Source organism: Trachypithecus francoisi, unplaced genomic scaffold (genome assembly GCF_009764315.1).
Source record: "Trachypithecus francoisi isolate TF-2019V2 unplaced genomic scaffold, Tfra_2.0 Lachesis_group7, whole genome shotgun sequence".
Classification (NCBI taxonomy): domain Eukaryota; kingdom Metazoa; phylum Chordata; class Mammalia; order Primates; family Cercopithecidae; genus Trachypithecus; species Trachypithecus francoisi.
In genome coordinates this window covers 58,488,421-58,512,805 of record NW_022681472.1, presented here as the reverse complement: position 1 = coordinate 58,512,805, position 24,385 = coordinate 58,488,421, and the positions used below count along the sequence as shown (strand labels likewise).

At 46.3% G+C, this 24,385-nt stretch overlaps 1 pseudogene; it reads left to right on the top strand.

Moving 5' to 3' along the window:
- The first annotated feature begins 21,054 nt into the window (after positions 1-21,054).
- On the top strand, positions 21,055-21,154 carry LOC117079677 (annotated as a pseudogene).
- The last annotated feature ends 3,231 nt before the right edge of the window (positions 21,155-24,385 follow it).

Below are 24,385 nucleotides of genomic sequence, written 5' to 3'. Positions count from 1 at the left end.
TATCTGGGATGCAAACTTGCATTTCTTCCTTACAACCTCTAAGAGTAGTAAGGAGTGTGTTTTTGTTTTTGTTTTTTTAGAAACAGGATCTCGCTATGTTGTACAGGGTGGCCTCGAACTCCTAGCCTCAAGTGATATTCCCACCTTGGCATCCCAAAGTGCTGGGATTATAGGTGTGAGCCTCTGTGCCTGGCTGGAAGTCTTATTAGAAGTTCTGAATTCTTTGTGACAACTATAGCTTCTTCTCTCTCTTACCATCTCACCTGCACTTGTGTGTTTCCCCCGCCTTGCTTTCATCTCACAAATTCTCCAAGAAAAATCATTAGCGGCTCTCTATATTGTTCTTGATGACAGCAGAGACCCCAAATTTTTTTTTCAACTTCACACTGGAGTCATTCAAACATAAGAGCACCTTTTCATGTCTACTTAGGAAGAGAAGGACTTGCTTCTTTCGCAGCTGGTGGCCTGATTAGCTTGAGGGAGTTGAAAAAATATTATAGTCTTACCACTACCACCACTACAACTGTCTATCTCTTAATAGATGCTTACTTGACTAATAATGATATTTCACATGTAATGAGTGCTTGAGTCTGTGCCAGGCTAATCCTCACAATGACCTCATGAAGTAGGACTATTATTATCCCTATTTTTTTTTTTTTTCTTTTCTGAGATGGAATCTCACTCTGTCAGCCAGGCTGGAGTGCAGTGGTGCAATCACGGCTCACTGCAACCCCCGCCTCCTGGGTTCGAGCAGTTCTCCTGCCTCAGCCTCCCAAATAGCTGGGATTACAGGCACCCACCACCAAGCCCGGCTAATTTTTGTATTTTTAGTAGAGACAGGGTTTCACAATGTTGGCCAGGCTGGTCTCAAACTCCTGACCTTGTGATCTGCCTGCCTCGGGCTCCCCAAGTGCTAGGACTACAAGCTTGAGCCACCATGCCCGGCCAGTTATTATCCCCATTTTGTAGCCAAGAACATTAAGGCAGAGCATTCACACAGGAAGTGGCAGAGCCAGGGCTCTGCGTGGACAGTCAGCACTTTGTCTTGGAAGAGTAATGATCCTTGAGAAGAAAATTTCTCTTGACTTTGACCTTAAAGATGAAAGAGAAATTGAACTCAAACATTAGGATTTCGGTTACCCTGCTTCGATCATTATCTGCACATGTAGAGCTGGACTTGCTGCATATTTTTGTTCAGATGGAGTAAAGTGCTTTTCTGCTCCATGACACCCCTGTGTCCTGTCTGCAGCCACCTTGTGATGGGTGGGGCTGCTTCCTACCTGCCCCACTAGTGATTCACAGCTCCTCTCTCCTCTTGGCAGTAGAAGTTTTCCCCTCTCCCAAAGGAACATTTCTCGCCAAGAATGCTTTTGTAATGCCCAGACCCGCGATGACCCGAAAGCAACCACCAGAGTCCAGAGACAAAGCCAAGCGGCAGGGATCGCTTTATTTTGAGTTCGAACTCGGTTCCCTCCAGCTAGGCATTAGATCCTAGGGAGAGACCCCGAGCTCGGTGTTCAGCCGTCTTTTATAGTTAGACACAAACAAGTTACAGCAAGTTACAGAGTCACTGGGGATTTTTACAGTTGTAGGTTTACAATTGGCTGACATTTAAAGTTAAACATTAGTCAGTTGTTCATTGGTTCCCGCCCTTTGACCAAACCACAAAGGGCCGCTTGCCCTGCTAGGGGCTTTCTAGATAACCTTGTTGTTTTAGCATTGAGGGGAGTTTCCTGACTTTTCTGACCTCTGATATTCAGTATTTTTCCACTCCTCATTCCCCCCTCTCTCTAGTATCTTGAGAGCCAATCTTGGGTCTTATATGTCTGACTCGGAAGTCTCGATGAGTACAGGTTGGTACTGGGCTCTCAGGACCATAAGCTGGACAATGTTGAGTCTTTCTTTTACAAAGTTTGTTAATCTGTTTATTATAAATGGTCCTATAGTGAGTAAGAGAAGTATACTTATGAATGGTCCTATGAGGGGCACTAGAAGGGAGTACATGGAGGAATTCCACCAGCTGTTGGCCACAGAGGTGAATTGTTGTTTCTGCAATTCTAGGCTGAGTTTATGTAGCTGTTGAACTCGCGTTTCTACGAGTCCAGATTCATTTATGTAGAAACAACAATCTTCTCTGAGGAAGAGACAGGTCCCTCCTTTTTCGGCCGTTAACAGGTCTAGTGCACGGCGGTTTTGTAAAGTAACTTGGGCAAGGGAGGTCAATTGTCTCTGTAATGAGGCAAGGGATTGGGCGGAAGCTTCCATAGCTATGGAGAATTGAGAGAGTTTTGCAGTACTGATAAGGGAGTGACCTAAAACTCCCCCGGCTAGTCCTGCAGCAACTAAGGACGTGGTGAGTGAGACTCCGGCTACTAGGGGGAGGAATATAGCTCTTTTTGATCTAGGGAAAGGGGCGGAGTCCCACCTGGAAAATTCTGCAGGGGTGCGCAAGGTTAGTTGGGGGACTAGCGTGACAGGGAGACACAGTAGGGTTATAGTGGCCTGAGTGGAAAGGTTCTTATATAGGGTCCCATTGCATCAGAAGAAAGAACTGGGAGGGGCAAAGAGGGTTGAGTTGGGAGTGGAAATTGTATTACAGAGGGTAGTGCCGGCATTTGAATAACAAAAGGAAACTTGTGTCTGTCCAGGGTTTAGGAACAAGGGGACGTCAGGGATCGGGGGTGGTAGGTGGCTATTGTTAGGGTTTAGGCTGAGAGAAGCATTAGACGGGCCTGGAAATGGAACTGCGGTTAACGGCGGTCGCCCTAGAGCCGCGCAGAAGAAGCATGCAGAGAGATTGCCTAGGCCAGTGGCGTTTGCGATTTCTAACCCTTCTCTTAATAGGGATAACCAGGAAAAGGGGCGGGTAGGAGTTAAAGTTGAAAGCTGGACATTTAATTCCCTTTCCTGGTTCTGTATAGCCGCGTGTAGGGTGGTCTGGATCTGAACAAGGGAACGCCAGAGAAAGAGAGGGCTACTAGGCCAGGTAGTTCCTGAAGTCAAGTACATAGCCCCTTTTGTTCTGTCTGAGCATAATTGGTCCAGTTCTCAGTCAGGAAGAAACGCCAAGCGAAAGGGGATGTTGCCGGGTTCGCCTGGGTCTCCCCACAAGGGATCCATAAGAGTAGAAGAGTTATAAAGGAGGTAGGTGTCATAGTTACAGTTTAGGTTGCTGGCGGCGTAGAACAAGTTTTAGAGGGTTTTCTTTGGTCCGGTCAACTGTCCAGGTTGCTGCCTCTCCCGTCGAGGATGTAACAAGGTCCGAGAGCGGGTCTATAGGCTTGGCGTGGGTGTGATGAATCCAGGCGGCGATGCCTTCCACTTTGAGGGCCATAGGCGTAGTCAGGATCACCTGGAATGGTCCTTTCCACCGGGGTTCTAGGGTTTCTTGTCGGTGGCGCTTGACGAGGACCCAGTCTCCCGGTTTGTATTGATGTGGAATGGGTGGAGGCCCAGCTTCATATAGTTCTTTTAGCTTAGGCCAGACTTCCTCATGAACTCTCTGTAGGGCTTGTAAGGAGAACAAAAGTTCAAGACCATTATCTGTGTCAGCTTTGAGGAGATTGTCTTTTAGGTTAGGGAGGATAGGGGGTGGTTTGCCATACATTATTTCATAAGGGGTAAGTCCTAGTTTATAAGGAGAGTTATGTGCCTGGAACAGAGCGTAGGGGAGGAGGACTACCCAGTTAGCGCCAGTCTCCATGGTCAATTTAGTTAGAGTCTCTTTTAATGTTCTATTCATTCTTTCTACCTGACCTGAGCTTTGGGGTCAATAAGCACAATGTGGTTTCCAATTAGCCCCAAGGATGGAAGCCAGTCCCTGACTTACCTTTGTGGTGAAGGCCGGCCCATTATCTGACCCTATCATGACTAGAAAGCCGTACCTGGGCAGGATTTCTTCTAAGATCTTTTTGGCCACAATCTGTGCAGTGTCTTTTTTTGTTGGAAAAGCTTCTGCCCATCCTGAGAATGTATCTATAAAAACTAGTAAATATTTGTATCCATATTTTCCTGGCTTTATTTCAGTAAAGTCAATTTCCCAATATACACCAGGTCTATCTCCCCTGTGTCTTTCTCCCGTGGTCTGGGTCCCGTGACTGGCGTTATTGAGTTGACATACTACACAGTTTTTAACCGTGGCGTCTACTTTTTCAGGGGCGTTTTTAATTTTTAGTCCAGCGTGTTGAATCAAATCTAACATCCGCCGCAGGCCCAGATGAGTGCTTCAGTGGATTTGTGCTATTACTCGCTGCCCCAACCTGTCCGGGAGAATGGTATTGTTGTTAGAATCTTTCCACCACTGATTACTGACCTGTGTTCCGGGGAGTTTACTTATCCACTGGAGGTCTTCTTCTGAGTATTCTGGGTGAAAGGGCAACTCTCTGGGCCCGGGATCAGGAAACTGGAGGGCCAGCAGCTGAGGAGTGGTTTTAGCCACGTCTTTTGCAGTCTGATCAGCCAGGTTGTTTCCTTGAGTGACTGGGTTAGTGGCCTTTTGATGTCCTGGACAGTGGACGATAGCCAGCTTTTTGGGTTCCCAAAGGGCAGCCAGAAGATTTAAGATTTCTTCTTTATTTTTAATGTCTTTTCCTTCAGCTGTGAGAAGCCCCCTCTCTCTGTATATAGCTCCATGTATGTGGGCAGTGGCAAATGCATACCGGCTGTCAGCATATACTGTCAGTTTACGGTCTTTGCCTAGTTTCAGAGCTTGTGTCAAGGCTATTCACTCAGCTTTTTGAGCCGATGTTCCTGGAGGTAAAGGTTCAGCCCAAATTATCTCAGTCTCTGAAGTTACCGCCGCCCCTGCATACCTCTGTCCTTGGTGAACAAAGCTGCTTCCGTTAGTGAACCAGGTGAGGTCTGCATCTGGTAGCGGTAGGTCCTGGAGGTCTTCTCTGACTCCATGTACCTGGGCTAGTATTTCAGCATAGTCGTGGAGCGTCTTACTTAAGTCTGGGTCTGGCAGCAATTATGCTGGGTTTAGGGTTGTCGGGGGCTTAAATGTTATTCTGAGGGGGTTTAGCAACAGCCTTGATAATGGGTAAGCCGAGCATTGCTGAGCCATCGGTCAGGGGGTTGTTGGAGGATGCCTTTGACAGCATCGGGGGTGGTGACTTGTAATTCTTGGCCCATGGCCAGTTTGTTAGCGTCTTTGACCATTAGGGCCGTTGCAGCAATCATCCGGAGGCAGGGAGGCCATCCTGCAGCTACTGGGTCCAGTCTCTTTGAGAGGTATGCAACCGGTCTGCGCCATGGACCTAAATTTTGAGTTAATACTGCTTTTGCTATGCCCCGGCATTCATCCACGTATAAGTGGAAAGGCTTAGAGACATCCGGAAGACCCAGCGTGGGGGCCGAGAGCAGAGCAGTTTTGATTTGCTGGATAGCTTGCTCAGCCTCTTCAGTCCAATTGAAGGGCTGCTGCTCTTTGGTAGCCTGATAGAGGGGTTTTGCCAGTTCAGCGAAGCCAGGTATCCAGAGTCTGCAGAACCCTGCAGATCCCAGGAACTCTTTTACCTGCCATGTTGACTGCGGTCTGGGGATCTGTAGGACAGTTTCTTTTCGAGCATTTGTTAGCCAGTGCTGTCCCCCTCTAAGTAGATACCCCAAGTAGGTTACCTCTGGCCTGCAGATCTGGGCCTTTTTAGCTGAGGCTCGATAACCCAGGTTTCCCAAGGTTTTCAGGAGGTCTTTGGTTCCTTGGATGCAGGCCTCTGGGGACGTTGCCGCTATTAAGAGATCATCAACATACTGCAAGAGAGTTATACTGGGGTGTTGGCGTCGGTACTCACCCAAGTCTTCGTGGAGGGCTTCATCAAACAGAGTTGGGGAGTTTTTGAATCCTTGTGGCAGTCTGGTCCACGTCAATTGGCCACTTATGCCTCTCTCAGAGTCTGTCCACTCAAAGGCAAAAATTTCCTGGCTTTTAGGGGCTAAAGGCAGGCTAAAAAAAGCATCTTTTAGGTCTAGAACAGTATCCACCTGGTTGACAAAGGACATAACAACTGCTGCCTGATTTTCTGGGGCCTCTGGATCTATAGGTGTATACTGTCTAAAGGCTTCCATTAGACTTTCTAGATAAACAGCAGGGCTTTCTGTCTTCCCCTGTAAAACAGAATATACCTTAGCCAAATTAGTGGGCTTGCGAGCTGCAGCCCGAGACCCGCCATTAGAGTCTGGTGATAAACGAGTAGCTTTCCCCTACCTTCTGCTGTATTGTAGTCCCACGTTGACCTGGTCAAGGGAAATGCTGCATTAATGAGGTTGGGGTTTGTAGTCGGTTGACCGTCATCTCCAGGAACCAACTTTCTAGCCTCTACCTGGATTCTCTCCCATTCCTCCGTTGTGAACAGAATGCGGAGGAGCTGTTGGCAGTCATCCCAGGTGGGCTGATGAGTGAACATGACACTGTCTAGAAGGGCTGTTAAATCCTTGGGGTTATCAGAGAACCGGGCATTCTGAGTTTTCCAGTTGTACAGGTCACTGGTAGAGAATGGCCAATACTGGAGCCTAGGGTTGCCTGTGTCATCGGGGGTCCTATTTCCCTTAAGGGGAGCGCTACAGTGGAATCGGGAAGTCGCGGAGTTGCCTCACGCTGGATACGCCCGCGCATTCGTCCCGCTGGCCCTTCCGAGCCATGTTCACTTTCAGTTTCACCTGGCGCCGCTGCCGCTTCTCGGCCCTCATGGCTTCCTGGGAGTGCGGCCGGTTGGGCTTGGGCCTGGGGTCCAGGAGGGGGATGATAAGGCGGGGGTTCCAAGGATACGGGGTCCTGGCTGTCAGGCAATACAGGGGGCAAGGGGGCAGTTGGAGTTTTTGGTCTTTTGGTGGTCCCAGTTGGTTGCGCAACTAGGGTTTTACAGGGTTCAGAAGTCAGCAGAAAGGGAGCTAGCCACGGGGGCGGATTTTCCACCAGATCTTGCCAGACCAAAATGTAGGGGATCTGATCTGGGTGTCCCGACCGACCTGGCAGGAAAACCCTTGATTTTACCTGGAGAATAATGGGGAGGCAAAAAGTTCCCTCAGCTCGCCAGCCTACACCGAAGGTGGGCCACCCAGAGCGGCAGAGGGTTATTAATTTTCCCTTTTTAAGTTCTATACTGAGATCATGTCCCCTTGCTCTCACATCTTTAAAATTATTGACAAGGAGAGAAAGTGGTGTGGTCTGGGAGTTGCCCATTCCGAGGAAATTCTGTTGATAGAAGATGGGTGGTAAGGGATATTAGTGCCTGGTACAGGACTGGCTCCGAAGCTCCTGTAAATCAAGGTAAATTAGTAAGGGGCGTGCAACAGATAACTTCCAACAACCAAGATATATTGATCGCTAGCTCGTCTCGGGCTTAGGACCCGACCAGAAGCATATGGGCCACAGAATACAGAGCCCCAGATGAGTACCGGAGGACATCTCCCACTGGCCTCCACTGACTGTCCTATAGCGCGTCCGCCAGGACTAGATCAGTCTCATATACAGACCCCGCGGGATTATTCAGAGGCAGACAGACAACATATAAACAGAGCCGGCTTACTCACTTTTGCGATGACCCGTTGGCCTGGGGTCTGGTGGGCTTAGGGGCAATCCCGGACGAGCCCCCAAGATGTAATGCCCAGACCCGAGATGACCCAAAAGCAACCACCAGAGTCCAGAGACAAAGCCAAGCGGCAGGGATCACTTTATTTCGAGTTCAAACTCGGTTCCCTCCAGCTAGGCATCAGATCCTAGGGAGAGACCCTGAGCTCGGTGCTCAGCCGTCTTTTATAGTCAGACACAAACAAGTTACAGCAAGTTACAGAGTCACTGGGGATTTTTACAGTTGTAGGTTTATAATTGGCTGACATTTAAAGTTAAACATTAGTCAGTTGTTCATTGGTTCCCGCCCTTTGACCAAACCACAAAGGGCCGCTTGCCCTGCTAGGGGCTTTCTAGATAACCTTGTTGTTTTAGCATTAAGGGGAGTTTCCTGACTTTTCTGACCTCTGATATTCAGTATTTTTCCACTCCTCACTTTCCCTTGCGTGGCGTGGATGCTGATTTTGTAGAGGAGCATCAACCGTCTTTGTCAATGCATACCAACATTTCAGAACAAAACATCCTCACAGAGGAGTGCCATTCTGCCAGGGATTCTCTGCATGGGGAATGGATTTTCTACCCGAATTTTCTACCTCCAGATGGGGTTGCTTTTAAGCAGAGAACATGGAGTCCAAAGCCCTCTTTTTACCTACTGTTCTGTCTGACTCAGCTTTCTAGGTAAAGCTCCCAGGGTCTAAGGTACATTCTGCTCACTGACTCCTTCTCAACTGCCCGCAGGAGCCCAGCAGGGGAACAAGGTGGGGCTCCTGGTGCTAAAAGCTGGAGAGAGGACAAGATCCAGTGTCTCTCTGAGTGGTGGGATTGGATGGCCCGAGGAGGAGGAGGGGACAGAAAAGAAGACAGGGGAGTGTGAAACCTGTCTTCTTCATTTCATTTAATGTCTCAAATTTCTTGGTGTCAGGACCACTTGACATCCTCAATAACTATCGAGGATCCCAAAGAGCTTTTTGTTACATAGGTTTTATCTATCAATATGGATCATATTAGGAATTAAAACTGAGAGATATACAAAATATGTATTCATTTAAAAATCAATAACAGTGAACCCATTACATGTTAGCACAAATAACATTTTTTATGGGAATCGTGTTTTTAAAAAAACTGAGAACAGGGGCATTGTTTTACATTTTTACAACATTTTCTAATGTCTGGTTTCACAGAGGGCAGCTGAAATATCTGCCTTCAATCTGTTGCAATATTTTTTTTGGTTTAAATACAGAAGAAAATCCAGCCTTACACAGATGTGCAATTGATGAAGGAAGGACCTCTCAGACCTCTGAAAGGGTTTTGGGGATCACATGTTGAGACTTGCAGCTTTAATTCGGAGTTCTCAGTGCACAGTGCCTCAAAGCCACAATCACTTTGCTTTTCCTAAAGCAATTCAGTCTCACATTGCAGAACTTTGTTACAGAGCTTTTGGGAAATCTGTCTACCTAGCAATTCCCTTCTTTAAAAACTAAACTCCTACCCATGGGGAAGGTTGGGAGGAACTCTGACAGCAATCCTTCTAAAACATGACCTGCTCCTGCCCTGGGTGCAAGTTTCTGCACCAAGAGAGAACCCAACAACAGCTGGGCCAACCAAGTCCTCCCTTCTAGGAACCTGGCACTGGGGGACATGGGCCAAGGGGGCTCGAACACAGAAAGCAAGGCTGCCGTTGTGGACCACCCTCTGTAACTGTGGAGCCCTGGGTTCTTCACAGCTTCTGGGACCTGCTCTCCAATGAGGGTGCTCCTGTTTCCACCATTCACTAATTTATTATCCCATTCATTCATTCTTATAGTAAATACCTCAAAGGTCATTAGCAGCTGTGGATCTGAAAAGAGTAGGAAGTCAAAATTAAAAGTTCAAAATCCAGTTGTGAATAATGTGTGTGCACGCACATGTTAGTGTGTAAAAGAAAGAAGGAGGGGCCGGGTGCAGTGGCTCATGCCTCTAATCCCAGCCCTTTGGGAGGCGAAGGCAGGGAGATCACTGTAGCTCAGGAGCTCAAAACTAGCCTGGGCAACATGGCAAAACCCCATCTCTAAATAAAAATAAATAAAAATAAAAAAAAGAGGAGAGAAGTTTCCCGGTTATAAGTGAAATTTCAAAACTGGGCCAGGCATAGTGGCTCATGCTTGTAATCCCAGCACGTTGGGAGGCTGAGGCAGAGGGATCACTTGAGCCCAAGAGTTGGAGACCAGCCTGGGCAACATAGGGAGACCCCTGCCTCTACAAAAAATTTAAAAATTAGCTGGGCATGGTAGCACACGCCTGTAGTCCCAGATACTTGAGAGGCTGAAGTGGGAAGATCACCTGAGGCCATGAGATGGAGGTTACAGTAAACCATGGTCATGCCTCTTCACTTCAGCCTGGGTGACAGAACAAGATGACGACAATGACAATGATGATGATGATGATGAAGAAGAAGGAGGAGGAGAAGGAGGAGGAGGAGGAAAGAACAAGAGGAAGAACTGTATGTACCTGGAGTACAGTGGTGCACACCTGTAGTCCCAGCTACTTGGAAGGGTGAGGTGGGAGGATCACCTGAGCCCCAAGAGGTCCAGACCAGCCACCAGTCTGGGCAACACAGCGAGACTTTGTCATACAAAAAAAGAAAAGAAATGGAAAAAATCACATGTAGCAGGATCCTGTCTTCAGCCAAGTTATGATTCGTTTAGGGATTTTGTTAGGTCTAGCTCCTAAATGTTCAGTAACATCTAGCGTATTTCACAGACCACTTATATAAGTGGAGTTTTCTCCAAGAAAAATCAAAGCACGAACTAAGGTTCAAGGTGGCATCAAGCTGGTATGGAACAGAAGATTGCACATGGGAGATGGGGAGGGGCCATGAGCAGAGCTAACTGTGACCAGCAGCTCAGGCTGAGAGGTGGCTGTGAGATGCCAGTCTCCTCTACAGATCTCAGCAACTGCCTTGAGATCCCACAGTGGGGCCTAACTTATCAGTCGCCAGGGTCAGAGGCCCCCCCAGCTAACTGCTGAATCACACACAATGAGGAGGGAAGCAGTCTTCCCACATTGACATGAAACATGGGATGGCTCTGATGCTTTGGAGGTTCCAGAGATCAGAGCAAAGCTCTGGCACATTAGCAGTGGCCCTGGTTGCCCAGAGCCGACCTGGGAGAGGTCCCAGTTTTGTTAACAGAGGCACCTGGGAACACTGCTGCTCTGGAGAAGCTGCTAGAGGCAGCAACCCTGCTGGAAGCCCCGGGAGATGGCACCCTTGGCAATGATGTCAGAGACCTTGGAACTGCCCTGGGAATGTGGCCAAAAATTCATGGATGATTTCTAGGATAGAAGACCAGGAACCTCCACAAAGTAAGCCAGAGGAGGAGATGGGCAAACTGATGGACTACTAGCAGGGCTGGCGAGGGCTGTTGTAAGCTTCTAGAGACATCCCACGGAGCTCCCAGAAATAACTGGGGAGGCCAGCAGAAGGCTGCAGGGCTTAACCATGGTGGACACCACCCAAAGAAAGGTGCTCAATACTGTTCAAGTTACTCCTTCAAGGGTATAGTCAGACCACTACTAATGCCTGAGTTTGTCTTTCTCTGTTAAAATTTCATTTACCCTTAGTCTTGCAAACAAATGTTGATCTCTTATATAAATAAAACTGGAGTGTTGTTTTCCTTGTGTTTCTCAAAGTTCTGTCCCCTTGCACCATCAGAGGCAGGGAAGGAGGAAGGAGCGTGTCCAGAGCCTGTAACAAGCCTCACCTGGCTTTCCCGTGGATTTCTCATGGTCATGACCAGGGCAGGAGGGGCTGTGGTAGCGGATGGGGCCTTTCCATCCAACTCTCCTACCCTCTCCTCTGCAGATCATTCTCTCTCTCCCCACCAACTCCTGCCGGCTACCAGGCTGGCATCTAGGTAGGTTCTCAGCTTTTTAATTTACGTGCCTTCAATTACTGTCACCTCAGCACCTCCCTCCCATATCTCATCAGCTTCTATCATCTCCTGAAACAGTTCACTTCCTAAATTTTTTTTTTTTTTTTTTTTTGAGACGAAGTCTCACTCTGTTGCCTGGCTGGAGTGCTGTGATGCAATCTTGGCTCGCTACAACCTCTGCCTCCTGGGTTCAAGCAATTCCCCTGCTTCAGCCTCCTGAGTAGCTGGGACTATAGGTGCATGCCACCACACCCAGCTAATTTTTTTGTGTTTTTAGTAGAGACGGGGTTTCCACATGTTGGCCAGGTTAGTCTCGATCTCCTGACCTGTCTCATCTTCCTGAAGTGCTGGGATTATAGGTGTGAGCCACTGCACCTGGCCCAAATCTTAAATTTGGAAATTTGAAAATTCTACTCTCTGATCACAATCTGCTACTCTCTAACCCCCTCATTCCCTTGATAACACGCTGAATTTTTTTTTTTTTAACCTTGGGGAGGACTTCTAACACTTCCTGTTCTCCTAACACTTCCTGTTCACCTTCTCCCAGCCTATGAGCTCTTCCTCACTCCTCATCCCCTCCCACCAGGCCACGGCTCCATGGCTCATTCAGATTCAGGGTGGGTGTGATGGGGCTGGGGACAGTGGGAGAAGTTCCCAAGGGGAAAGTGAGTACTGATGGTAGAGGTGGGACGCACCTTGCCCTTTCCACCTCAGTGCCTTGGCAAAGCTGTTTCTCTGCCATCCCCCACACTTTGAGCCCTCTCCACTCAGCTAACCCTACTCACCATTCAGATCTCAACTTGAATACCACTTCCCTGGGGTCGGCCTCTTCTGTTCACCTGTAATGTGCCCCAAGTGCCCGGGCCTTTGTCTCATAGCAGGCCTCAGACTTACATGTCTGACTCACTCCTGGCCAGTTCCTAGACCTGTTCCGTACATCCACATCGGTAGTACCCAGCATAGTGTCTGTGGCTCAGTGAGGGTGGATGAATGGATTGATGGGGAACAGGTCAGAGGCTGTGCTGATGGGGAGAAGCAAAGAGGGGTGGCGCAGAGCTAGGGCAGGCAGTGGGATCCATCAGGATCAGAAAGGAAGGCTCATGCTCTTGAGGGCTCTGCTGGGCACCTGTCCCTCCTCCTGTCCCATCAATTCCCTCCTGGCAAGCCAGGAGTTGTCAAAGCTCTGCACAGAATGGGACCAGCTTCCCTCCTGGCTCTCCTGACTCAGAGCCAGGACATATCCTTTTGGAGGTTTCCAAGGATTCTCCTACTGCTAGTACCTTCAAGAAGACAGTGCAAGGGACCTGACAACCCCTGTCCTAGGTAGGACCTAGGTCGGTGCTTGCGCTCAGTCCTACTTCTCTATTCATGCTGATGTGTTAGCTGTCAGATGGGCTGGATAAAGAATGAGTGATTTCAATAGATGTATGATAATGTCGCTGACACACTGAACCAGTGCACTCAGGTTACATAAACCACCCTCCTCCCACACACACACACAGAGCACTCCTGGATTAATACCCTTGAGACCATTTTTATTGTAAGGAACAGAAAACTCCATGAAAAAATGGACTAGACAATAAAAGGAACATATTAACTTACATAATTAACAAATGAAATCCACCTGTCTGTATATCAGGGAGGCAGGCATTATTTAATTGAGACTCTAGCTCATTTCTCTACCCTCTGTTGGATTCATTCTCAGACTTGCTTCCCTCCTGCTCATAGACAGCTGATACCAATAACCAAGGCTACTTGCTTCCTGAGCTACAGCTGATGAGAGACTGTCCACTCCACAACCGTCAGACAGTCCTGGGCTGCATTCTGATTGCAACGCTGCGCATGCTCACTCCTTACTGCTGGGAAAGGTCATTGCTATCATTATGGTGCTCAGTGGGTCTTTACTAATTTATTTACTCATACTTAAATGGAAAATTTCAGAGTCTGTGTTTCCTCATGGTTCTATCTTTGGGAACAAGTCTAATGGCCACTGCCTTTCTCCCTGCCAGAGTCAGGATCTGGCATCAGGGGTTTCCAGGGCTCCCTGGGAGCAGACAACTGTTGCCTAACAGCTACGTGGCTAACAGTACCACTGCCAGCAAGAACACTCCTTTACTTCACAGAAAGCTCCCCCTTCCTGCTCCACCATGCTAGAGGGTTTGAAATGCTTTGAAATTCTCTCCCTTTGAAGTTGAAATACCGCTTCCCTGAAAATAAAATGCATCTTCCCCAAGTGCCTGTCATATAGTGTTGTAGACTAAATTATGTCCCCTCAAAATTAATGTGTTGAAGTCCTAACCCCCAATGTAACTGTATTTGGAGCTGAGACTTTTAAAGAGGTATTAAGGTTAAACGAGGTCATAAGGGTAGGGCCCTAATCCAACATGCCTGCTGTCGTTATAAAAGGAAGAGGCCAGGTGCAGTAGCTCACGCCTATAATCCCAGCACTTTGGGAGGCTGAGGCAGGTGGATCACTTGAAGTAAGGAGTTCAAGATCAGCCTGGCCAACATGGTGCAACCTCATCGCTACTAAAAATACAAAACTTAGCCAGGAATGATGGTGCATGTCTGTAATCCCAGCTACTAAGGAGGCTGAGGCAGGAGAATAACTTGAACCAGGAAGGTGGAGGTTGCAGTGAGCTGAGATCATGCCACTGCACTCCAACCTGGGCAACAGAGCGAGACTCTGTCTCAAGGAAAAAAAAAAAAAGAAGAAGAGGAGGAGACACCAGGGATGTGTGTGAACAGAGAAAGGCCACACCAGGACACATCAAGAAGACAACCATGGCTGGGCATGGTGGCTCATGCCTGCAATCCTAGCACTTTGAGAGGCAAAAGTGGGCAGATCACCTAAGGTCAGGAGTTCGAGACCAGCCTGGCCAACATGGTGAAACTCCATCTCTACTAAAAAATACAAAAATTAGGCTGGGCACAGTGGCTCATGTCTGTAATCCCAGCATTTTGGGAGTACAAAAATTAACTGGACATGGTGGTGTGTGCCTGTAATCCCAGCTACTCGGGAGGCTAAGGCAGGAGAATCGCTCTGCACTCTGGCCTGGGCAACAGAGCAAGACTTCATATCAAAAAAAAAAAAAAAAAATTAGCCAGGCATGGTGGCAGGTGCCTGTAATCTGTAATCCCAGCTACTTCAGAGGCTAAGGCACAAGAATTGCTTGAACCCAGGAAGTGGAGGTTGCAATGAGTCAAGATTTCGCCACTGCACTCCAGCCTGGGTGACAAAGTGAGACACTGTCTCAAAAAGAAAAAAAAAAAAAAAAAAAAAAAAGACAATTGCCTGCAAGCCAAAGAAAGAGGCCTCACCTCAGGAGACACCAAACTCCCTGACACCTTACTCTTGGACTTTCAGCCTCCAGAATTGTGAGAAATAAATGGCTGTTGTTTCAGCCACCCAGGCTATGGCATTTTGTTATGGCAGCCCAAGCTGACTAAGACACATGGTTACGATGCAATCTCTCAGTAGGATAACCTGCCAGCAGCTGTGTGATGACAGATCTTTAACAACCGGTTCTCCAAGGACAAATGACCTGGTTTGTAGGATTTGCCAATTACCATGGTGTAAATACTTCCACTATGGCCAATTTCAAGTTATCAGTGTGATATTTCTGAATGTCAGGTTAAGAAGAGATGTGTACCGTTGGCTTTTGTGAGCCAACGCAAGCTGGCTGCAGCATGCCACTGCTTGACAGTCAATGCCAGGAGCAAATATTCTTAGTAGCACATTACATGGCAGGATCTTGTTTGCTTGTTTTTAAAAATAAAATGGTATTTTCCTAGCATGCCTTCACCCCCACCCCAAAAGCACTCACACACCCTGGGCAGGGGTTCTCAAGACAGAAAGGGACTTGATAATACGGCAGTCCATGTTTTCTGCTCTTTCCACTCCTTGCTTTTCACACCTAATGTGCTCAGCACAGTAACGCGACATAGGAACTGAGTTGTACTTAGTGGCTGGTTTCCATTTCAGAGCCAAGCCGCTCTCCATGAGGGCCAAGAAAAAGGGAAAGATATTTCCCTCAAAGCCGGGCTCTGCATTTTTGTGCGTGTTGTTCCCCCATCACCTCCTACAATGTTTCTTCAGTTACGCAAATGGGGTATTTCCCAGAAACCTCTTCTTTCCTTCCCATTATTTACCTGACACATTTTAACTTACTTGGGGAAATATTTGCTAATTTTATTTCCATGACGGGTTTTACATCTCTCCCAAGAGCAGTTTTTAAAAGTGCTTGAAATTCATAACTGAGCATCATGGTTCCTTAGACACAAATTTGAATGATTAATTGGATATTTTCCATTCCACTCCAGCTCAGGTTGTGCAGAGCCTGCCCTCTACCTCTGGCTGCAGCTAACTGTGAAGAATCGGCTTGTCAGTGTACCGGGGCGGCCGGCAGCATCTCCATTTCCTTTATTGTGAACTCTTCGACTTTATGAGCGATTCCTAGCTGAATTCAAAAGGAGCCCGTTCCTCACCTGAAATTCTTAGCTCCTGCTTCCTCTGCTCCTCCCCACTTTCTTAGGAAACTGGGCTCTGCCTCAGGCAGGCTTGGCCATTAAGCATCAGCTCTTGGCGCAACAAAAGCGGATCTCTGCAAGCCTGCTAGAAGCCTGCTCCCAACCGCACAATCAGTGAGCCCTCGGGTCCAGCTACTCCGCCTCAGGGATTCCAGTATGGCCACATTTTGGTGATGTTACTGCAGATACTGCGGGATAATTGCAGGAAGCTCGTCTTTGAAGACGGGGAACCATCCAGAGGTGTGCTGGGGGAGGCGCCTGCCAACACAAAGAGCCCATTGCGCAGGTCTCTTCCCAACTCCACGTTCAGTGAAGTGATGCTGGTGGCAAGGAAATCAGTAAATATTACAAACCAGGGCGTCCGCCGCCCCCTCACCACACCCTGGAGCATCCACTTACTACACGGCACTGGAAATACCCCCTTTTTAAAAAACAAGAGACAGCAGCCTGTGCAATTAGAATCTTCTCCATCTCACCCTCCCCATCATTTTCTGGAAGCTCCCCGGTGCTAAATGGGAGCCAAGCAATTGTGAATCACATAGCCTCTTTGGAAGGTGCGTCTTTCTTTTCAGTCCTCATTGACTGTCTTCCCCTTGTTAGGTCCTCTGGTGTTCTCCACGGGCTGCAGGATCACTCAAAGCTCCTGCCATCGGAGCTTTTGCTTTTCTTTACATCGACTTCTCTGTGGGTTTATTTCTAATCACTTCATGATCCAACAGGCAGTCCTGTCTGTTCACAGTGGTTCCCAAATCCCAGGAAGGATCGCTACCAATACAGATTTCAGGGCTCAGCCTCCAAGCCAATCAGTGGCACAGGAATCTATGTTTTTGGTTTGCTCCCCAGGTGGCTCTGGTATGCCAGCCTAGCTTCAGGCCTAGGGTTGGGATGGCATTTGGAAACCACAGCAAAACCATCTGCAAATGAGTACGCTGCACTCTTCTTCAGCAACTCCTGAGAGTTAGGACCCAGCCTGGCTGAGGCTGCAGGACTCACCCAGCCTGTTCTCCTGTTTAGGGCAGATAGACAACATCTGAGGGCTTCCGCTCTGTCATCCTTCAGCCCACATGACATGGGGAGTGTCAGTGACTTTCCTGATTACCCAGGGATGCAAAGGCTGGCTGTGAGGTACAAGAGGGGGTGAAATGATTAATTGCCTCTTGAAAAGCTTAATTGCACATCGTTTTCTAATTTGTCATTTCCAAATGAAGCCCAGGCTGTCAGGTGAGCTCAGCTGCACCCAATCAAAGGTCAGACCCCCCCCCATCATTCCCTGAATGACTCACAGTTACACCCCACCCCTACGCTGATGATGAGTGGGTGTCCCCCATCTCAGTGGCTCCCAAAATCCAGGTTGCAAATTAATCACCTGGGAACTTGTTAAAATTCAAATTCCTGGGACCTTCCTGTTTCAGTAGGTCCAGGGTGGGGTCCAGGAACCACTTCGTTTAACAAGCTCCCCAGGTGAGTTCACTTATGCAGCTAGTTCTGCTTAAGCCAAAATGTCTTTCATGACGTCTGGTCTTCTTAAGGGTGTTATATTCCCTGAATGAATTCCTCTGGAGTAACAATGAATCAGCTTTTTCCTTAGCTCCTTTTACAAATAAATACTGAGTTTCAGACGTCAAGCCATGCAATTCAGCGGAGGAAAGTGACTAATAGCAGGGGCCATCTGGCCAGCCACACTTCCACTGGGAACACTGGGATATGGTGAGTGACGGGGGAGCATCCCAAGCAGGTGGGCTGCTCCCTCAAAGGGAAGGAGGGCACAGATGAGGGCAAAAAAGGCCTCGCCGAAACAGCTGGAGGGAATGTTCCCCTACCAGGGTTAATTTGTGCAGTTTCTTTTTGTGAGGGTAATCATCAAATTAAATGTTTTAATTACTGAAATTACTTACGCATTTCTTTTGAGAAAAAGAGCATATCAGAACACTATCCACTCCCCAGATGGGCAAATGCTTTGCTTCCAGGGAAGGGGGTGTCTGGAGGAGTCCATTTTAATTTCATTATAAAACCGGCTTGAGAAATAAAGGTCTGGGATTGACACGTATTCCCAGCCAGCTGTGACTTAATGAGTACAATTCAGAGCTTGGAGCCTGCTGGCCACATCCATATTAATATGTCTGTGGGAAAAAACAACAGGGAAAGTGACAAACTGCTATCCCTAGTATTTGAAATGAATTTTAAATGACTGTTAAAATGGCTAACACAGGCGAGCATCACTTCGAGGCAGCCCAGCTGTCTGGCCTCCCCTCCTGTCAATAACACCCCTGGTAGGAAGAAGCTGTTTCACACAGATCAGCAAGTCCCGAGTCCTAGGGCCAGGTCAGCAGGTTTGGTAGCAGAGATGCATCTGTGTTCTGAACCGGATCCATCCCCCAAACCCCAGAACCTGGAAGGGCCTCTCCCCTCCTTTTATCTTGAATTGTTTGTTGCATAACCATCGGAGTCATTATGATGGTAATAGTCTTTGTGATTCTGATTTTCCCAGGCAGAGGCACATGAAAGTAAGAAAAATGTCTTGTTCGAGCATTTTGAGATGCTAAAAATAAAAGGTGCTGGGTAAGCCTGTGGTGTTAATAAGTACAAGGCGAGAGGGTGGGTGTGGGTGGCAAAGACAAAGGAAATGCAGAAACCAAGGGCTGTGTGTTTTGACATTCAAGGAGAACAGCCACCTGGTACGCTGGGCGGAGAAGAGACCCCGGGCGGATGAGCTAGTGCTATAGTATCCGTGGGTGGGGGTGAGGCTCCTCCTCGGTTCTGGAGAGCAGGGCATGCAGACCCTCAAGGTGAAGGTCTTGGCGTTCCCCCAAACTCGCACTCTGTTGCTGCTGTGTGTTGCCGGGAGGCAGTCCTGACTCAGAGCCTGGACTCTCAAATCACACAGATCCTGCCTCCTCCACTTCATTCAAAGGAGTTTCAACTGGGCCATCAGCCTTGACTTTTTCATCTGGAAATGGGGTTAAAATACCACTTTCATTGGGCATTTTCTGAGAACTAAATGAGAAAATTTAAGTACATACGTTGTCTCAGGGTCTGGCACAGAGTAAGTCCTCAGTGCTTTTTGTTACCATTTCTGACACACAGCTCAGTAGCGTGAAGTCTCCAGGTTATTCTCCAATTAAAAACATCTTTCCATACATGTCGGACACTCATCCTCTGAGACTAATTGAGCAAGCAAATCAAAGGAGGAGATCATTTTGCTTTGAGCTGCACAAACCCTCTCATTCATTTTCTCTTAAACTGGTATTTTTCAGACTATGTCCTCTGCAATCTGAGGATTCCTTGGAGAATTTTGTAAGCTTGCTTTCAATTTACATTTCTTTTTTATATTTTACCAGCTTTAAATGGCAAACCTTTATCAAGTTAGGTTGTAATTTTTTCTGATTTGGTCTTCGGGTCTCTCTCTTGAGAGTGGCCATAAGCCAAGCTAGCCACTCTGTGGGAGAGCACTGGGGTAGGATTTGGGGGTGGGGGTGTGTGGGTGGGTGATGGTGAAATTAGGTTCAGGTGTGTGCATCAGATAGGCCACAATCGGGAAATGAAACCAAAATTCATGATACATATTACTTACAAGGTCCCAGAAGGGTTAGGGGTCCCAGTGGGAGGCCAACAGGAAGTCTGTAGGTGGCAGTGAGCACGGCCATCTGATGGAGCAAGGGGTTTGACTACATCTTTTTTGAGTGTTTGTTGAGACCAAAAAAACACACAGTTCTGTCACCCAGCCTGAAGTGCAGTGGTGGGATCATGGCTCACTGAAGCCTCAACCTCCCAGGCTCCAGTGATTCTCCTGCCTCATCCTCCTGAGTAGTTGGGACTACAGGTGCATGCCACCACAGCCATGACTCTGGCATTGACCATTAGGTTGATTATGGACAGCAGTTATGGGCTGTGTTGAGCTTTGTATCAGTGGGATAGAACAATGGGGCTATAGCACAAATAATCACACTGGAAGGGGAAGATGTAACCAGGCGCCAAAGGTCATGAGGTATGACTAGGTTTCAAATAACTTATGTCAGGCCTAAAAATAGATGCCTCAGCAGGAACTATATTAAGCAAATTTATGATGTTATTTGCATGAATAGCTCTTTTAATCTTTACAATTATCCTATAAAGTAAGTGCTATTGTTATCCTCCTTTTACAGATAAGCAAACTAAGGCACAGAGAATTAAGCAGTTTTTCCAAGACCATGAAGCTAGTAAATGGCAGAGCTGAGGTTCAAACCCAAGGAATCTGACTCCAGAGCCTTTCTTGGTCACTATTTCACATGCTGTCTCTAAAAACTGTAACAAACGCGTGCAAATACAAACATGCATATTCAGATATTCCATATCAGACTGTGACTTGGTGGAGACCACCACATCACAAACTAGTGCCACCAGACTAACCTTTTTAGAGAAAAAAAAAACTCATTCATCTATTCGTTCAATGAACAACTGTTTATTGAGTATGTACTATATGCTTCCAAGACCTTCCTATAACTATATGGATGAGAAAGATCATAGCTCTACCCTCATTTCTTTTTCCTTTTGTTTTGTTCTGAGATGGAGTTTCACTCTTGTTGTCTAGGCTAGAATGCAGTGGCACAATCTCAGCTTACTGCCAACAGTACACATCTCTTAACCTGATATTCAGAAATACTCATTCATCCAATGGTACACATCTCTTCTTAACCTGATATTCAGAAATATCGCACTAATAACTTGAAATTGGCTGTAGTGGAAGTATTTGCACCATGGTAATTGGCAAATCCTACAAATCAGGTCGTTTGTTGCTCACTACAACCTCCGCCTCCTGGGTTCAAGCGAATCTCCTGCCTCAGCCTCCTAAGTAGGTGGGATTACAGGTGAGCATCACCATGCCCGGCTAATTTTGTATTTTTAGTAGAGACAGGGTTTCATTATGTTGGTCAGGTTTGTCAGGTTGGTCTCGAACTCCTGACCTCAAGTAATCCACCCGCCTCAGCCTCCCAAAGTGCTGGGATTACAAACATGAGCCACTGTGCCCGGCTTCTACCCTCATTTCTTAAAAATACTCAGATCTGGTTCTCACTTTGGCAGCAAACATCCTAAAGTTGGAATGATACACAGATTAGCATGGCTGCTGCCCAAGGATGACATGAAAATTCATGAAATGTTCCATATAAAAAAGAAGTGGAAAAAAAATGCAGTCTGTATTTATCCATTCACTTAAAATCAAACCCAGCATAATAGTGAGCTGTGCAATAACTGGCGAGTGAGGGCACTGGGTGGTAAACAGAACATATTAATCATCTGAATGTTTATTGTGATTTGGATGCTACTCAGTGGACTTGTATTCCTGACAAGACATGTTGGCAGTAGATTCAATTTTTCAACAAAAATCTGTCTTTTCAAGCATTTAGATTAGTTTAATTGAAGGATATCCTGAGAGTACCAGCACATTGTTAAAGTCTGTGACCACTTGCAGTCACACATAGGTGGGAATCAGGGTTTTATTGATTCCATGCAACAGAACCATCAGACAGGAGGAAATACTTGATGCTGAGGCCCAACTAAACCTCATTTAAGTTTTTTATTTTTAGGCCAGACTCAGTGGCTCATGCCTGGACTCCAGTACTTTGGGAGGTGGAGGCAGGAGGATTGCTTGAATCCAGGAGTTTCTATAAAAAAAAATTAAAAATTAACCAAGCATGGCAGTGTGTGCCTGTAGTCCCAGCTACTCAGGAGGCTGAGGAGGGAGGATTGCTTGAGCCCAGAAGGTAGAGGTTATAGTGAGCTGTGATTGTGCCACTGCATTCCAGCCTGGGAGACAAAGACCTTGTCTTAAAAAAAAACCAAAAATTTCATTGAGAGAGGGTAACACTTTGATTGAGTTAAAAACTGGTGTTCCCTATCATCAAAATCTATTGCAAATGTTCATCTGTTAATACTAATGTGTAATGAAATTTTATGTATTTCAACCATGAAAATGTCTTTTTAGACAGGTACTACCAAATACTGATAGCAATTTATGAGCATATAATTTTAGTTGAGCATATTTATTGCTGGGCAGGCATTTAGAGAATCTCCTTTGGTTGTTCTTCTGTATCCTTTGTAATATCCTTTATAACAAACTGGTAAACTCAAGTGTTTCCCTGAGCTCTATGAGCCATTCTAATGAATGATCAAACCCTAGAAGGGGCTTATGGAAACCTCTGATTTACAGCCTTGGTCAGAAGCACAGGAGGCCTGTACTTGTGACTGGGACCCGAAGTAGGAGCCCGTCTTGCAGGACTGAGCCCTTAACTTGTGAGTTCTGATGCTAACTTCAGGTAGATGGTGTCAGAATTGATTGAAATTTAGGACAAGCTGGTGTCCACTGGAGAATGGATGTGTGGGAGGAAAACAGCCCCACACGTTTGGTATCAGAGTGAAGTATGAGAGTGAGTGTGAGTATAGAGAGGAAAAAGTTTCTTTCCTATTCAGCTTGTAAGTAGTAAAGCTGGATTGCAACACAGAATGACTGGCCCCAAGCCTAGGCTTAATATTATCTTTTATATTTGTATCATAGTCTACGAACTGATTTTTTTTTATTTTTTATTTTATTTTACTTTATTTTCTTTTAGATGGAGTCTCGCTTTGTCACCCAAGCTGGAGTACAGTGGTGCAATCTCAGCTCACTGCAACCTCCCCTTCCTGGGTTCAAGCAATTCTCAAGCCTTAGCCTCCCGAGTAGCTGGGATTACAGGTGTCCACCACCATACTGGCTAATTTTTTTGTATTTTTAGTAGAGATGGGATTTCACCATGTTGGCCATGCTGGTCTCAAACTCCTGGCCTCAAGTGATCTGCCCACCTCAGCCTCCCAAAGTGCTGGGATTACAGGCATGAGCCATCACACCTGGCCTAATTTTATTTTATTTTTATTGATTTATATTTTTTTGAAATGGAATATTGTTCTGTCACCCAGGTTGGAGTTTAGTGGTATGATCTCAGCTCACTGCAACCTCTGCCTCCCAGGTTCAAGCAATTCTCCTGCCTCAGCCTCCCAAGTAGCTGGGACTACAAGCATGCACCACCATGCCCAACTAATCTTTATATTTTTAGTAAAGATGGGGTTTCACCATTTGGTCAGGTTGGTCTTGAACTCCTGACCTCAAGTGATCCATCCGCCTCAGCCTCCCAAAGTGTTGGGATTACAGGCGTGAGCCACCACACCCAGCCAGCCACTGGGCCCAGCCTAATTTTATTTTTAAAACCTACTTTTCCTCCATTTAATTCATCTTGAACATCATAAAAATGATTCTTGAAAAAATACTCTAGCTTCACTTAGATGTGTTAAGTCAGGGCATGTCTGCTAAGGCTCAGGCAAGCATTCTCCTTAAAAAAGCAGTTTATCATATTTGCAACACCTAGAAGATGAATTTGCTTAAAAAAAAAAAAGAAAAAAAAAACCAGAGTTACTCTTCTCTGCTTTGAAACCATAATGGAAGAACACAAGGTCAGGAAATACGATGATTCATGTTGATACCTATGTTTGTAAAGATTTTTTAGGGGGAAGAATCATATTCAGTTTTTTCAGGTTTAGCGTAAATGGTTACTTGATAATGAAAGTTATAGCTCTGGTTAAAAAGATAAGAATTAGAGGTTAAAAAGAAACTATAAAATAGACTATAAGTTCCATTTATAGAGTCTTATTAAATTGGCATCGTTCTAAAACATATAAGCAAAGATTAATAATTTGACAATGTAAAAATTTTAAACTCCTGTGTATCAAAACAACAGGAACCACATATAAAAAATAACAAACCAACTGAAATATTTGAGGAAACAGACCAATAGTTAATATAAAACACTCCACAAACTAAGCAGAATAAATGAATTCCCTGATGGGCAAAAGCAATTCACAAAAGAAAATTAAACATATAAAAAGTACTTGACCTCATGAGTAATAAAAGGAATGAAAAATGAAGCAATAACAAAATATTCTAGAGGACGTAATATCCCAGAGGCACTGCACCATCCCTGGCCGGTTTCCCTAAACTCAGCCTACACCTTTGTACCTTTTCTTTTATTAGATGTCCCTCAATTGCCCAGGTTTAGCGTGCCACCTGTTTCCTGTCAGGCCCTGACTGATGCTGGCAAGATGTATGAAATCAGAATCTAAGTTCTATTTATAAGAAAATTCATTAGCAGCATTACCTATAATAGCAAAAACTCAAAACAGAAACAAATAACCAAAATAAGAGACTGATTAAGCAAATTATGATACCTCTATATAGAATATAAAAATATAGATGGGTGCAGTGGTGTGTGCCTGTAATCCTAACTACTTGGGAGGCTGAGGCAGGAGGATCACTTGAACCCAGGAGTTCAAGGCTAGTCTGAAAAACATGGTAAGACCCCCGCCTCAAAAACAA